Source organism: Pseudophryne corroboree, chromosome 4, assembly GCF_028390025.1.
Source record: "Pseudophryne corroboree isolate aPseCor3 chromosome 4, aPseCor3.hap2, whole genome shotgun sequence".
In the NCBI taxonomy this organism is placed as follows: Eukaryota; Metazoa; Chordata; class Amphibia; order Anura; family Myobatrachidae; genus Pseudophryne; species Pseudophryne corroboree.
In genome coordinates this window covers 694,260,784-694,278,430 of record NC_086447.1, presented here as the reverse complement: position 1 = coordinate 694,278,430, position 17,647 = coordinate 694,260,784, and positions in this window count along the sequence as shown.

The following is a 17,647-nucleotide window of genomic DNA, read 5'->3' as shown; positions in this document are numbered from 1 at the left end:
TAGTGCAAACAAAATAAACATGTAAACTGTATCAATATGAAGGAATAACAAAGGGCATATAAGTGCAATGTAGTGAGTGAGCAAGCAATATGCCTGAACACACACTCATGAAAGCAACAGATAACCATGATGGTAATGATAACAAAACGTCATATACATGGAGAAATTAAATAAACCTTCAACACAACATAAAGCAAGGGAAGCAATAATTACGGGACTAAGATATTCTCATAATTACATGGACTACTCATAATGAAAATAGGGAAATGGGATAAGCTGATGGCCAATAGATATGCATAGCCTATGAATAAACTGCATATAGGCATAGCATATCATATATGCCAGTTAGAATGAATATTAATAAATAGTAAGATGCCCTGTTACAAAAAGGTGTTCCAATTATAGCGTTCGTTCAATCCAGCTGGCGATACTGTGTTGAGACGGTATATCCACGACATCTCACACTTCAACAGCTTTCCCTTGCGATCGCCACCACGAAGTGATGGCGGAATGTGATCAATTAACATGTGTTTCAGCGAGGATAGTGGATGTCCGAACTGTTGGAAATGTCGGGCAACGGGTTGATCAGAGCCTCCACTGGCAATGGCTTTTCCAATGGAAGATCTGTGAAGTGCCATACGTTCGCGTGCTGTACGAATGGTTTTGCCCACATAATACAGATTGCATGGGCAAATAATAATGTAGATCACATAAGTGGAAAGACATGACAAGGTGTGTTTCAAGAATATATTTTTTGAAGTGTGAGGATGTTGAAATGATGGACCAGTTAGCATATGAGAGCAGGTGGTGCATCGCGGGCATTTGTAGCAGCCTGGTAACTTTGTCATGAAGTGGGGCACCGGAGTTGGTCTATCAAAGCCAGTGATGTCCGTGTGGACAACCATGTCTCTAATATTCCGTCCTCTTGTGAAACACGCCATGGGCCTTTTAGACTTGAAACAGGGTAACGCTTCATCGGATGCCACAATAGGCCATAGAGCACGACTCGCTCTCTGAACCACTTGACTGGATGTGGAATATTCCATCTTCCAAGGAATTGTAGATTGAGTGTCCTTTACTTTGGGAATCAGCAATTGGGACCGGTCCAATGCTAAAATTTCCATCTTAAGTTTTTTTAACTCAGTGAGGTTGTATCCTCTGGCCACAAATTTATCGATGATCCCATCGATGCTGTTAGCTGCTATTGTTTTATCACTAGCTATCCTGGCCACCCGCATCATTTGTGATTTGGGCAGTCCACGTTTGAGAGGTTTAGGATGAAAGCTAGAAGCTGATAGCAGAGTGTTCCGATCGGTGGGTTTGGAAAACACCTCGGTCCGTAATTTGTGGTCTGTGATGGACACTTTGACATCCAAATAGTGGATTGAAACTGTGCTGTAATTAACCGTGATCCTGATGGTGGATGGTCGGGAATTGATGGTTTCAATCAGATTCAGCAAGGTTTTTTCATCACCCAGCCATAGCATGAATAGGTCATCGATGTAGCGCATGTATATCGAAATATGACATGCACTCTCAGGGGCAGTAAAGAACATGGATTCTTCTTCAGCAAACATGAAAATATTAGCGTAGCTAGGTGCTACGTTACTACCCATGGCACATCCCGCCAGCTGCCGATAGAATGTGCCGTTGTAGATGAAGTAATTACGTGTTAGTGTAAGTTCGAGCAACTGCATGAATATATCGATGTCAAGGTCTGAAATTTCTTCTTCCATGTAGAATCTTCTCACTGCTGCAAGACCCTGCGCATGGGGAATCGATGTATAAAGACTATTGATATCCATGGTGACTAAGAATGCATTTGTTGGGATATTGGTGACAACATTCAACCGGTTGAGAAAACTTGTGGTATCCTTAATTAGTCTTGCATGTCGAATCACATAAGGTTGTAAAATCTGATCGAGATACATCGCTATAGGCTGATACAGAGAGTCACGAGCCGAGATGATTGGGCGCCCTGGAGGAGACACGGGGTCCTTGTGAATCTTAGGGACGGTATATATTATCGGACTCACTGGAAATGGTTGCTGTAGAGCCTGTAGGAGAGAATCATCTAACTGGCCATTAACTTTGGCCTGTTGTAGGATACCTGTGAGTTCTGCTTGGTACTGATAGTCGTGCTCTATGGCCTATTGTGGCATCCGATGAAGCGTTACCCTGTTTCAAGTCTAAAAGGCCCATGGCGTGTTTCACAAGAGGACGGAATATTAGAGACATGGTTGTCCACACGGACATCACTGGCTTTGATAGACCAACTCCGGTGCCCCACTTCATGACAAAGTTACCAGGCTGCTACAAATGCCCGCGATGCACCACCTGCTCTCATATGCTAACTGGTCCATCATTTCAACATCCTCACACTTCAAAAAATATATTCTTGAAACACACCTTGTCATGTCTTTCCACTTATGTGATCTACATTATTATTTGCCCATGCAATCTGTATTATGTGGGCAAAACCATTCGTACAGCACGCGAACGTATGGCACTTCACAGATCTTCCATTGGAAAAGCCATTGCCAGTGGAGGCTCTGATCAACCCGTTGCCCGACATTTCCAACAGTTCGGACATCCACTATCCTCGCTGAAACACATGTTAATTGATCACATTCCGCCATCACTTCGTGGTGGCGATCGCAAGGGAAAGCTGTTGAAGTGTGAGATGTCGTGGATATACCGTCTCAACACAGTATCGCCAGCTGGATTGAACGAACGCTATAATTGGAACACCTTTTTGTAACAGGGCATCTTACTATTTATTAATATTCATTCTAACTGGCATATATGATATGCTATGCCTATATGCAGTTTATTCATAGGCTATGCATATCTATTGGCCATCAGCTTATCCCATTTCCCTATTTTCATTATGAGTAGTCCATGTAATTATGAGAATATCTTAGTCCCGTAATTATTGCTTCCCTTGCTTTATGTTGTGTTGAAGGTTTATTTAATTTCTCCATGTATATGACGTTTTGTTATCATTACCATCATGGTTATCTGTTGCTTTCATGAGTGTGTGTTCAGGCATATTGCTTGCTCACTCACTACATTGCACTTATATGCCCTTTGTTATTCCTTCATATTGATCCAGTTTACATGTTTATTTTGTTTGCACTAACTAGGATTTATCTGTGTCTCCTTTAGCTGCTGTGTGGGGCCGGGGAGAGATATCAGCCCCCGGCGTCTGGTTGCCAGGCAACGCTTTATGCCTCCCTGGAATGTCCTGGCGCCGTGCGGCGTGACGTCATCGGCAAGCGCCCGTCACGGACGGACTCCATGCGGGACGCTGCCACGACCCGGCCTCTCTCAGCAGCAGGGGGATATTTAAGTAAGTACATTACAATTATTCTTGTTTGTCTTGCTTTTTCTTTCAGCAGCACGCAGCTTGAAAACGGTACCTGCGAGTACCGAAACGTCGCTGCCGCTTGTACTGCTGTAATGATTGTCTAACCAATACACTATTATTTTATCAACGGAGTGCCGCAGCCCTTTTTTCCTGCTTACATATATATATATATAAATATATTAATACTAATTAATATCTCCCTGACTCCCATAATATTCATCTCATATAATCTGGTTTTATTCTTTAAGGAAGGGAAAAAGGTCCCATTCTATATTGAGACCTTTGGGTATCCGAGTTTCTAATTCAAAAATCATTTTAGCTTCTTCTCTCAAAAGTATATTATCCCAGTTCCCTCCTCTCCATGATTTTTGTATTAATTTAATTCCAATGAATTCTAAACCCATGGGATCACTATTATGCATCTTCGTAAAATGTTCTGGAATACTGTGATTATCTTTGTTGGTCCTGATATTATTAAGATGCTCATTGATCCTAGTGTGTAGACTGCGGTAGGTTTTCCCTACCGCAGTCTACACATTGGAATTAAATTAATAAAACATTCATTGGAATTAAATTAATACAAAAATCATGGAGAGGAGGGAACTGGGATAATATACTTTTGAGAGAAGAAGCTAAAATGATTTTTGAATTAGAAACTCGGATACCCAAAGGTCTCAATATAGAATGGGACCTTTTTCCCTTCCTTAAAGAATAAAACCAGATTATATGAGATGAATATTATGGGAGTCAGGGAGATATTAATTAGTATTAATATATTTATATATATATATATATATATATATATATATATATGTATATATATATTAAATATTAGTTATTGTAAAATTTTTAAGAACTATAGTCACTGTCTTTCCATGTCTTTTTATGTATGTCGTGTATTGTCCTGTATAGTATGATATAATTCTGGAGTTTATTTATTGTCTACTAACTATGAGGAGTACTAATGGGCATGCGAAAATACGGTATGCATAATGAGTATTCCATCGCTGAACTACACATAAAGAGAGGGGAAAGGGAATAACATCGTGAGGAGAAGATCTCCATGGCAACAGAGCCGCCGCTTGAGAGACGTGCCCGGCCTTCGTGGGGACGAGCGAGATGGAGTAGCATGCGTCATCGCGTCCGGTCTCCATGACAACAAGCAATAACAAGCCGAAGACGTGTACGGAGCCACATGCGTCATCGCGTCCGGTCCCCATGACAACAAGCGTCAATAGGCGGAAAACGTGAACGGAGGCTCGTTCACTCTGACAGTGTATACATGGAAGGAGAGTTACCATGACGACTGTGACGCCAGGCAGGGATAAAAGAACGGGGTTTGGATACAGCTCGGCCATCCTGAGGAAGCCTGCGAGTCAGGCGAAACTAGTAGATTGCGGAGCTATCTCATGTCTGCCGGCAGACACCCGTTCTACTGACCTTCTGTGACTTTGAAGTAAGTGCACCTTATATCCTTGGATATTCAGAATAAAGAACTGACGATTCCAGCCTTAATACTTGATCCTTATCCAGAAAGGACTTTATACAGGTTGGCTGGTATTAACCAGAACTTTTATTGGACCAATTTCCTGCATGAGCAGTGACTTAGACATCACATGCATATTTTCACCTAAGGAATATAAGCATCTATCAAGTGTATAAATCGCTACCTAGCGTATCAATGATGTTTAACCCATTGGACTCACTCTTTATATGATCAATGACTGTGGTATAACAACCACCCCCATATACCTATACGTACCTGAGGAATATAAAGATCTTTCAAGTGAATAAATCGCTATTTAGCGTATCACTGTGTTTTTTATGTTTTTTGTTGTATGTGATTGTCCTTGTGTATACCGGTATTAGGATCACTTTAGATTTTTAAGAATAGAGAGGACCTGGATATTAGGGTCCATTACACATTTATATATATATATATATATATATATATATATATATATATATTTCTCTATCGTCCTAGTGGATGCTGGGGTTCCTGAAAGGACCATGGGGAATAGCGGCTCCGCAGGAGACAGGGCACAAAAAGTAAAGCTTTAGGATCAGGTGGTGTGCACTGGCTCCTCCCCCTATGACCCTCCTCCAAGCCTCAGTTAGATTTTTGTGCCCGGCTGAGAAGGGTGCAATCTAGGTGGCTCTCCTAAAGAGCTGCTTAGAAAAGTTTAGCTTAGGTTTTTTATTTTACAGTGAGTCCTGCTGGCAACAGGATCACTGCAACGAGGGACTTAGGGGAGAAGAAGTGAACTCACCTGCGTGCCGGATGGATTGGCTTCTTTGGCTACTGGACATTAGCTCCAGAGGGACGATCACAGGTACAGCCTGGATGGTCACCGGAGCCTCGCCGCCGGCCCCCTTGCAGATGCTGAAACAAGAAGAAGGTCCAGAATCGGCGGCATGAAGACTCCTCAGTCTTCTTAAGGTAGCGCACAGCACTGCAGCTGTGCGCCATTTCCTCTCAGCACACTTCACACGGCAGTCACTGAGGGTGCAGGGCGCTGGAAGGGGGGCGCCCTGGGAGGCAATGAAAACCTATTTTTGGCTAAAAATACCTCACATATAGCCTCCGGGGGCTATATGGAGATATTTAACCCCTGCCAGAATCCGTTAAGAGCGGGAGACGAGGCCGCCGAAAAAGGGGCGGGGCCTATCTCCTCAGCACACAGCGCCATTTTCCCTCACAGAAAGGCTGGAGGGAAGGCTCCCAGGCTCTCCCCTGCACTGCACTACAGAAACAGGGTTAAAACAGAGAGGGGGGGCACTAATTTGGCGTTAGAAATATATAAAAAAGATGCTATAAGGGAAAACACTTATATAAGGTTGTCCCTATATAATTATAGCGTTTTTGGTGTGTGCTGGCAAACTCTCCCTCTGTCTCTCCAAAGGGCTAGTAGGTCCTGTCCTCTATCAGAGCATTCCCTGTGTGTGTGCTGTGTGTCGGTACGTGTGTGTCGACATGTATGAGGACGATGTTGGTGAGGAGGCGGAGCAATTGCCTGTAATGGTGATGTCACTCTCTAGGGAGTCGACACCGGAATGGATGGCTTATTTAGGGAATTACGTGATAATGTCAACACGCGGCAAGGTCGGTTGACGACATGAGACGGCCGACAAACAATAGTACCGGTCCAGACGTCTCAAAAACACCGTCAGGGGTTTTAAAACGCCCGTTTACTTTAGTCGGTCGACACAGACACAGACAGGGACACTGAATCCAGTGTCGACGGTGAATAAACAAACGTATTCCTTATTAGGGCCACACGTTAAGGGCAATGAAGGAGGTGTTACATATTTCTGATACTACAAGTACCACAAAAGAGGGTATTATGTGGGATGTGAAAAAACTACCGTAGTTTTTCCTGAATCAGATAAATTAAATGAAGTGTGTGATGATGCGTGGGTTCCCCCCGATAGAAAATATGGGCGGTATACCCTTTCCCGCCAGAAGTTAGGGCGCGTTGGGAAACACCCCTTAGGGTGGATAAGGCGCTCACACGCTTATCAGAACAAGTGGCGGTACCGTCTATAGATAGGGCCGTCCTCAAGGAGCCAGCTGACAGGAGGCTGGAAAATATCATAAAAAGTATATACACACATACTGGTGTTATACTGCGACCAGCGATCGCCTCAGCCTGGATGTGCAGAGCTGGGGTGGCTTGGTCGGATTCCCTGACTAAAAATATTGATACCCTTGACAGGGACAGTATTTTATTGACTATAGAGCATTTAAAGGATGCATTTCTATATATGCGAGATGCACAGAGGGATATTTGCACTCTGGCATCAAGAGTAAGTGCGATGTCCATATCTGCCAGAAGATGTTTATGGACACGACAGTGGTCAGGTGATGCAGATTCCAAACGGCACAAAGGTGTATTGCCGTATAAAGGAAGAGGAGTTATTTGGGGTCGGTCCATCGGACCTGGTGGCCACGGCAACTGCTGGAAAATCCACCGTTTTTTACCCTAAGTCACATCTCTGCAGAAAAAGACACCGTCTTTTCAGCTTCAGTCCTTTCGTCCCTATAAGAGTCATATCTGCCCAGGGATAGAGGAAAGGGAAGAAGACTGCAGCAGGCAGCCCATTCCCAGGAACAGAAGCGTTCCACCGCTTCTGCCTAGCTCTCAGCATGACGCTGAGACCGTACAGGACCCCTGGATCCTACAAGTAGTATCCCAGGGGTACAGATTGGAATGTCGAGACGTTTCCCCTGCGCAGGCTCCTGAAGTCTGCTTTACCAAGGTCTCCCTCCGACAAGGAGGCAGTATGGGAAACAATTCACGAGCTGTATTCCCAGCAGGTGATAATTAAATTACCCCTCCTACAACAAGAAAAGGGGTATTATTCCACACTATATTGTGGTACTGAAGCCAGAAGGCTAGGTGAGACCTATTCTAAATCTAAAAAAATTTGAACACTTACAAAGGTTCAAGTCAAGATGGAGTCACTCAGAGCAGTGATAACGAACCGGGAAGAAGGGGACTATATGGTGTCCCGAGACATCAGGGATGCTTACCTCCATGTCCCAAATTTGCCCTTATCACTAAGGGTACCTCAGGTTCGTGGTACAGAACTGTCACTATCAGTTTCAGACGCTGCCGTTTGGATTGTCCACGGCACCCCGGGTCTTTACCAAGGTAATGGCCGAAATGATGGTTCTTCTTCGAAGAAAAGGCGTCTTAATTATCCCTTACTTGGACGATCTCCTGATAAGGGCAAAGTCCAGGGAACAGTTGGAGGTCGGAGTAGCACTATCTCGGATACTGTTACAACAGCAGGGGTGGATTCTAAATATTCCAAAATCGCAGCTGATCCCGACAACAAGTCTCCTGTGCTTAGGGATGATTCTGGACACAGTCCAGAAAAAGGTGTTTCTCCCGGAAGAGAAAGCCAGGGAGTTATCCGAGCTAGTCAGGAACCTCCTAAAATCAGTGCATCATTGCACAAGGGCCATGGTAAAAAAATGGTGACTTCCTTCGAAGCAATTCCAGTCGGCAGATTTCATGCAAGAACTTTTCAGTGGGATCTGCTGGACAAATGGTCCGGATCGCATCTTCAGATGCATCAGCGGATAACCCTATATCCAAGGACAAGGGTGTCTCTCCTGTGGTGGTTACAGAGTGCTCATCTTCTAGAGGGCCGCAGATTCGGCATTCAGTTTTGGATGTTGGTGACCACGGAGGCCAGCCCGAGAGGCTGGGGAGCAGTCACACAAGGAAAAAATTTCCAGGGGGTGTGATCAAGTCTGGAGACTTTTCTCCACATAAATATAGCTAAGGGTAAATTTATAATGCTCTAAGCTTAGCAAGACCTCTGCTTCAAGGTCAGCCGGTATTGATCCAGTGGGATAAAACATCACGGCAGTCGCCCACGTAAATAGACAGGGCGGCACAAGAAGCAGGAGGGCAGTGGCAAAAACTGCAAGGACTTTTCGCTGGGCGGAAAATCATGTGATAGCACTGTCAGCAGTGTTTCATTCCGGGAATGGAAACTGGGAAGCAGACTTCCTCAGTAGGCACGACCTCCACCCGGCAGAGTGGGAACTTCATGGGGAAGTTTTCCACATGATTGTAAACCGTTGGGAATTACCAAAGGTGGACATGATGGCGTCCCGTCTGAACAAAAAACGGGACAGGTATTGCGCCAGGTTAAGAGACCCTCAGGCAATAGCTGTGGACGTTCTGGTAACACCGTGGGTGTACCAGTCGGTGTATGTGTTCCATCCTCTGCTTTTCATACCTAAGGTACTGAGAATTATAAGACGTAGAGGAGTAAGAACTATACTCATGGCTCCGGATTGGCCAAGAAGGACTTGGTACCCGGAACTTCAAGAGATGCTCACAGAGGACTTATGGCCTCTGCCGCTAAGAAGGGACTTGTTTCAGCAAGTACCATGTCTGTTCCAAGACTTACCGCAGCTGCGTTTGACGGCATGGCGGTGGAACGCCGGATCCTAAGGGAAAAGGCATTCAGGAAGAGGTCATTCCTACCCTGGTCAAAGCCAGAAAGGAGGTGACCGCACAACATTATCACCACATGTGGCGAAAATATGTTGCGTGGTGTGAGGCCAGGAAGGCCCCACGAAGAAATTTCAACTCGGTCGATTCCTGCATTTCCTGCAAACAGGAGTGTCTATGGGCCTCAAATTGGGGTCCATTAAGGTTCAAATTTCGGCCCTGTCGATTTTTCTTCCAGAAAGAATTGGCTTCAGTTCCTGAAGTCCAGAAGTTTGTCAAGGGAGTATTGCATATACAACCCCCTTTTGTGCCTCCAGTGGCACTGTGGGATCTCAACGTAGTTCTGGGATTCCTCAAAACACATTGGTTTAAAACCAGTCAAATCTGTGGATTTGAAGCATCTCACATGAAAAGTGAACATGCTCTTGGACCTGGCCTGGACCAGGCGAGTGTCAAATTGGTGGTTTTTTTCTCAAAAAAGCCCATATCTGTTTGTCCATTCGGACAGGGCAGAGCTGCGGACTCGTCCCCAGTTCTCTCCCTAAGGTGGTGTCAGTGTTTCACCTGAACCAGCTTATTGTGGTGTCTTGCGCCTACTAGGGACTTGGAGGACTCCAAGTTGCTAGATGTGGTCAGGGCCCTGAAAATATAGGTTCCAGGACGGCTGGAGTCAGGAAAACTGACTTGCTGTTATCCTGTATGCACCCAACAAACTGGGTGCTCTTGCTTCTAAGCAGACTTTTGCTAGTTGGATGTGTAATACAATTCAGCTTGCACATTCTGTGGCAGGCCTGCCACAGCCAAAATATGTAAATGCCCATTCCACAAGGAAGGTGGGCTCATCTTGGGCGGCTGCCCGAGGGGTCTCGGCTTTACAACTTTGCCGAGCGGCTATTTAGTCAGGGGCAAACACGTTTGTAAAATCCTACAAATTTGATAACCTGGCTAAGGAGGACCTGGAGTTCTCTCATTCGGTGCTGCAGAGTCATCCGCACTCTCCCGCCCGTTTGGGAGCTTTGGTATAATCCCCATGGTCCTTTCAGGAACCCCAGCATCCACTAGGACGATAGAGAAAATAAGAATTTACTTACCGATAATTCTATTTCTCGGAGTCCGTAGTGGATGCTGGGCGCCCATCCCAAGTGCGGATTATCTGCAATACTTGTACATAGTTACAAAAATCGGGTTATTATTGTTGTGAGCCATCTTTCAGAGGCTCCGCTGTTATCATACTGTTAACTGGGTTAAGATCACAGGTTGTACAGTGTGATTGGTGTGGCTGGTATGAGTCTTACCCGGGATTCATAAATCCTTCCTTATTGTGTACGCTCGTCCGGGCACAGTATCCTAACTGAGGCTTGGAGGAGGGTCATAGGGGGAGGAGCCAGTGCACACCACCTGATCCTAAAGCTTTACTTTTTGTGCCCTGTCTCCTGCGGAGCCGCTATTCCCCATGGTCCTTTCAGGAACCCCAGCATCCACTACGGACTCCGAGAAATAGAATTATCGGTAAGTAAATTCTTATTATATATATATATATATATCGGAAATTTTTATCCTGTGTTAGGTTAATAAAATATTATTTTATTTATAAATTATATTGTTTTTTGAGTGATTTATATTTCTATGAGCAGATATTGCCATTGACCATCGACTCCATACCTGACAACATTAGCGCTGGGAGACATTTTGGCCCTCATTCCGAGTTGATCGCTCGGTATTTTTCATCGCATCGCAGTGAAATTCCGCTTAGTACGCATGCGCAATATTCGCACTGCGACTGCGCCAAGTAATTTTACAATGGAGATAGTATTTTTACTCACGGCTTTTTCATCGTTCCGGCGATCGTAATGTGATTGACAGGAAATGGGTGTTACTGGGCGGAAACAGGCCGTTTTATGGGCGTGCGGGAAAAAACGCTACCGTTTCCGGAAAAAACGCAGGAGTGGCCGGGGAAACGGGGGAGTGTCTGGGCGAACGCTGGGTGTGTTTGTGACGTCAAACCAGGAACGACAAGCACTGAACTGATCGCACAGGCAGAGTAAGTCTGAAGCTACTCTGAAACTGCTAAGTAGTTAGTAATCGCAATATTGCGAATACATCGGTCGCAATTTTAAGAAGCTAAGATTCACTCCCAGTAGGCGGCGGCTTAGCGTGTGTAACTCTGCTAAAATCGCCTTGCGAGCGATCAACTCGGAATGAGGGCCTTTATTCTTTTCTTTAGTGTTTCTGTGGGGATAGTGGAAATCCTCATTTTCGCTCCATAGCAGCTTGAGTTGATCAGGGTAGCACGACAGCGCAGTCCTCTATTCCTTGTTTTAACTAATTGTATATCAGTGTCGGACCGGGTTAGGCGCTGGGTGTGAGCTGCCAAACTCCCTCTGTGTTTTCTCTAACAGGCCTTATTGTGGGTCTGTCCCCTATAGCTCAGTGTGATAGTGGGTGTCGGTACGAGTGTGTCGACATGTCTGAGGCGGAATGCTCTTCCCAGGAGGAAGCTGGAGTGGGGACAGAACAGAGTGTGGGAGTGAATCTGTTGGCACCGCCGACTGCTGATTGGGTAAATATGCGGAGTGTCTTGAATGCAAATGTGGCTTTATTAAATAAGAGGTTGGATAAATCTGAGGCTCAAAACCAAACGTGGAGACAATCCATGGAAAATGCTTTATCCCAAACTCAGACCCCCTCAGGGTCGCAGAAGCGGTCATTTACCCAGATAGCAGACACAGATACCGACACGGATTCGGACTCCAGTGTCGACTATACTGATGCCAGATTGAATCCTAAACTGGTTAAGAGCATTCAGTACATGATTGTGGCAATAAAAGACGTGTTACATATCACGGAAGAACCGGCTGTTCCTGATACTAGGGTCTGTATGTTTAAGGGAAAGAAACCTGAGGTAACGTTTCCTCCCTCTCATGAGCTGAACACTCTTTTTGAAAAGGCTTGGGAAATTCCTGACAAAAAGTTACTGATTCCCAAGAGGATTCTTATGGCATATCCGTTCCCCTCTGAGGACAGGGAAAAGTGGGAGTCAACACCCTCTGTGGACAAAGCTCTAGCACGGTTGTCCAAGAAGGTGGCGCTTCCGTCTCCTGACACGGCATCCCTAAAGGATCCTGTGGATCGTAGGCAGGAAACTACCTTGAAATCTATTTATATCACTACGGGTTCGCTGCTCAGACCTGCAGTGGCATCAGCATGGGTGAGTAGTGCGATTGAAAAGTGGGCAGATAACTTGTCATCTGAATTAGACACCCTGGATAGGGGCAGCGTTCTTTTGACACTGGGTCATATCAGGGACGCTGCAGTCTATCTCAGGGAGGCTGCGAGAGATATTGGCCTCTTGGGATCAAGGGCCAATGCCATGGCAGTCTCGGCTAGGAGAGCATTATGGACTCATCAATAAAATGGTGATGCTGACTCTAAGAAGCCTATGGAGTCTCTGCCGTATAAGGGTGATGTCTTGTTTGGTGAGGGCCTCGCAGATCTGGTATCTACAGCTACCGCGGGTAAGTCATCTTTTCTACCTTATGTCCCTGCTCAACAAAAGAAAACGCCCCATTATCAGATGCAGTCCTTTCGGTCTAATAAATTCAAAAAAGGACGAGGGTCCTCCTTCCTTGCTACTAGAGGTAGTGGAAGGGGAAAAAGGTCGCCGGCTGTGCCAAGCTCCCAAGAGCAGAAGTCCTCCCCGGCTTCTACCAAATCCACCGCATGACGCTGGGGCTCCGCTGCTGGAGTCCGCACCGGTGGGGGCACATCTTCAACTCTTCAGTCAGGTCTGGGCTCGCTCGGCCCTAGATCCTTGGGTACTAGAAATAGTGACCCAAGGGTACAAACTGGAATTTCAAGACGTGCCCCCTCACCGATTTTTCAAATCGGCCTTGCCAGCTTCTCTTCCGGAAAGGGATATACTATGCGCTGCAATACAAAAGCTGTGTCAACATCAAGTCATTGTCACGGTACCCCCGTCACAATGGGGAGAAGGCTTTTATTCAAGCCTATTCGTGGTCCCGAAGCCGGATGGCTCGGTCAGAGCGATTCTGAACTTAAAATCCCTCAATTTATATCTGAAAAGTTTCAAATTCAAGATGGAATCTCTCCGAGCAGTGATCTCCAGTCTGGAAGGGGGGGATTTTATGGTGTCCGTCGACATAAAAGACGCCTACTTACATGTCCCCATATATCCTCCACATCAGGCTTACCTGAGGTTTGCTGTTCAGGATTGTCATTACCAATTTCAGACGTTGCCGTTTGGTCTTTCCACGGCTCTGAGGATTTTCACCAAAGTAGTGGCGGAAATGATGGTGCTCCTGCGCAAGCAGGGTGTCACAATTATCCCATACTTGGACGATCTCCTGATAAAGGCGAGATCAAAGGAGCAGTTACTAAGAAACGTTACGCTCTCCCTGATAATTCTGCAACAACATGGTTGGCTCCTAAATTTGCCAAAGTCACAGTTGGTTCCGACAACACGGCTGTCATTCTTGGGCATGATTCTGGACACGGAACTACAGAGAATTTTTCTCCCAGTGGAAAAAGCTCTGGAAATCCAGAACATGGTCAAAGGGATTCTGAAACCGGCAAGAGTGTCGATTCATCAATGCACTCGGGTGCTGGGGAAGATGGTGGCGGCCTACGAGGCCATTCCGTTTGGCAGGTTCCATCCCAGGGTGTTTCAGTGGGACCTGTTGGACAAGTGGTCCGGGCCTCACCTACACATGTACCGGAAAATAAGCCTATCTTCAAGGACCAGAATTTCTCTCTTGTGGTGGCTCCAAAGTTCACACCTCTTAGAGGGACGCAGGTTCGGGATCCAGGATTGGATCTTTGTAACCACGAATGCAAGTCTCCGAGGCTGGGGAGCGGTCACACAAGGGGAAAATTTCCAGGGAAAATGGTCAAACCAGGAAGCTTGTCTGCACATAAACATTCTGGAATTAAGGGCCATCTACAACGGCCTTCTACAAGCGGAACATCTTCTTTGCGGCCGGCCCGTCCTGATCCAGTCGGACAACATTACAGCAGTGGCTTACATAAACTGCCAGGGTGGAACAAGGAGCAGAGCGGCGATGGCGTAGGCCACAAAAGTTCTCCGCTGGGCGGAAAGACATGCAAGCGCTCTGTCGGCGGTCTTCATTCCAGGCATGGACAACTGGGAAGCAGACTTTCTCAGTAGACACGATCTCCATCCAGGGGAGTGGGGTCTTCATCAAGAGGTCTTTGCAGAAGTGACAAGTCATTGGGGAATTCCTCAAATAGACATGATTGCGTCTCGCCTCAACAAGAAACTTCAGAAATATTGTTCCAGGTCGAGGGACCAGCAAGCAGTTGCGGTGGACGCCCTGGTGACACCGTGGGTGTTTCCGTCGGTCTATGTGTTCCCTCCACTTCCACTCATTCCAAAGGTGATAAGGATCCTAAAAAGAACAAGGGTTCATGCGATACTCGTTGTTCCAGATTGGCCACAGAGGGCCTGGTATCCGGAGCTTCAGGAATTACTCATAGGAGATCCCTGGCATCTTCCTCTAAAAGAGGATCTGTTACAGCAAGGGCCGTGCGTGTTCCAAGACTTACCGCGGTTGCGTTTGATGGTATGGCGGTTGAACGCCAAATCCTAGCTCGAAAGGGTATTCCCGGTGAAGTCATCCCCACACTACTTAAAGCTAGAAAGGAGGTAACGGCGAAGCATTATCACCATAGATGAAGAAAATATGTGTCTTGGTGTGAATCCAAGAAGGCTCCTACGGAAGAATTTCAGCTGGGTCGTTTTCTCCATTTTTTGCAAGCAGGTGTGGATGAAGGCCTAAAGTTAGGCTCCATTAAGGTGCAGATTTTGGCCGTATCAATTTTCTTTCAAAAAGAATTAGCCTCCCTTCCAGAAGTTCAGACTTTCGTGCAAGGTGTGCTGCACATCCAACCTCCATTTGTGCCCCCAGTGGCACCGTGGGACCTTAACGTGGTGTTGCAGTTCCTTCAGTCACATTGGTTTGAACCTTTACAAAAGGTTGAGTTGAAATTTCTCACTTGGAAAGTGGTCATGCTTTTGGCCTTGGCATCCGCAAGGCGGGTGTTGGAATTAGCGGCTTTGTCTCACAAGAGCCCTTATTTGATCTTCCATGTGGATAGAGCGGAATTGAGAACTCATCAACAATTTCTGGCAAAGGTGGTTTCTTAATTTCACATGAACCAACCTATTGTGGTGCCTGTGGCTACTGAAGCCTTGGCTGAATCAAAGTCTCTCGAGGTGGTCAGAGCTTTGAAAATTTATGTAGCCAGAACGGCTCGTATTAGGAAAACAAAGGCTCTGTTTGTCCTGTATGCTTCCAACAAGATTGGAAATCCTGCTTCCAAGCAGACTATTGCTCGCTGGATCTGTAATACGATTCAGCATGCTCATTCTACGGCTGGATTGCCGTTACCGAAGTCGGTGAAGGCCCATTCTACCAGGAAGGTGGGCTCATCTTGGGCGGCTGCCCGAGGAGTCTCAGCGGTACAACTTTGCCTAGCGGCTACTTGGTCGGGTTCAAACACTTTTGCAAAATTCTACAAGTTTGATACCCTGGCTGATGAGGACCTCATGTTTGCTCAATCGGTGCTGCAGAGTCATCCGCACTCTCCCGCCCGTTCTGAAGCTTTGGTATAAACCCCATGGTCTTTATGGAGTCCCCAGCATCCTCTAGGACGTATGAGAAAATAGGATTTTAATACCTACCGGTAAATCCTTTTCTCTTAGTCCGTAGAGCAGGGGTGGGGAACCTTTTTTCTACCAAGGGCCATTTGAATATTTATAAAATCCTTTGGGGGCCATACAAAAATGATCAACTTGAAAAAAAACCTGTTATGCCCCCAGTCACTTGTTATGCCCAATTAGATTTGCCCCCAGTCAGTTGTTATGCCCCATTAGATATGCCCACTGTTCCGTCGTTTTGGCCCATTAGATATGCCTTGTCAGTTGTTATGCCCCATTAAATATGCCCCCTGTAGTTATGCCCCACTAGATATGCCCCCTGTAGTTATGCCCCATTAAATATGTCCCCTAGTAGTGCCGCTTACACACACACACACATTAAAAGAAAGAAAAAAAAAACCCCACAATGCTCACCAGCCCTGCTCCTGCTTCCGGACCGCTGCCCTCCCTCTCCTCGAAACTATGGGAGGTGTCATGACGTTTCTCCCATAGCGCCGCACAGCCACACATGTACACTGCCTGAGCCAGAAGATGGAGCACAGGAGTGAGCTCCTGCCTCCAGCTGCTGCTGAGGAGCCAGGCTCGCGCTGGTGGTAAAATCTCAGCTGGCGCTCGGCATCTCCTCTCGTTTAGGTGAGCCTGGCTGGGCCGGATCAAGTGGCTTTGAAGGCCTTATACTGCCCTCGGGCCTGAGGTTCCCCACCCCTACCGTAGAGGATGCTGGGCGCCCGTCCCAGTGCGGATTCTAGCTACAGTACTTGTTAATAGTTATTGCTTATGTTACACGAAGGTTGTGTTTCAGTTAAGATCAGCCTGTTGCTGATTTTGGTTCATGCCGTTAACTGGTGTTTAGTTAAAAGCCATGTTGTACGGGGGGGCGTGGCTTGGACGCCATAGTGAGAGGCTGCATGAAGTGAGAGCTCCGTACTCTCAATAAACTAAATAGGGTCTATACCTATCAAGCTCCTTTATTAACGCTCCTACACTACCCCTCTCCCTTGGGGAACGATCGCTGCAGGGTTTGAGCGGGTCCGCGGAATCGTGGAGCCCGTTTTCGGGCTCTTGCGGGTTGCGGCCTACCCTCACCTTTCAGGCCGGGGACTGCGGTGGCCGGGGCCCCCGAGGCTGGATCTGGCGTCTCTGCGGATCGCTGTGGAGCTCCGGAGGAGGTGAGGACTGGAGAGCACGGCGGCTTCTGACTAGTTGCGGCGGCTCGCACTGGACCTCGTAGCACATGAAGACCGGACGGTGGTGCCATCTGTAAGGCCGCGCGGCACCTCGACTCTACCCTGCCTGGAGCGGCGACGTGTCCTGCTGCCTGTCTCCCTCCCTCCTGCACCGTGCCTTGAGGGGCGGACTGCGGCGGACACCCACGCGGTTGGAGTTTTTTGCGCTCCGTAGCCGCCTGCCGCTAGCAGATCCCCCTACCGCCGGATCCTCCGGTCTCCTGTCTCCTCTGCCAGGCGGGCGGGTGCGGCTCTCCGGGTCTGCTTACGGACACTGGGGGAGAGTGGACCCGCTGCCACCACTGACTTACTGGGCTGCTGCCGATCTCCCTCAGCCCTGCTGTTCACTCTCATGCCCTGGGGTGGCTGCTGGGTGGGA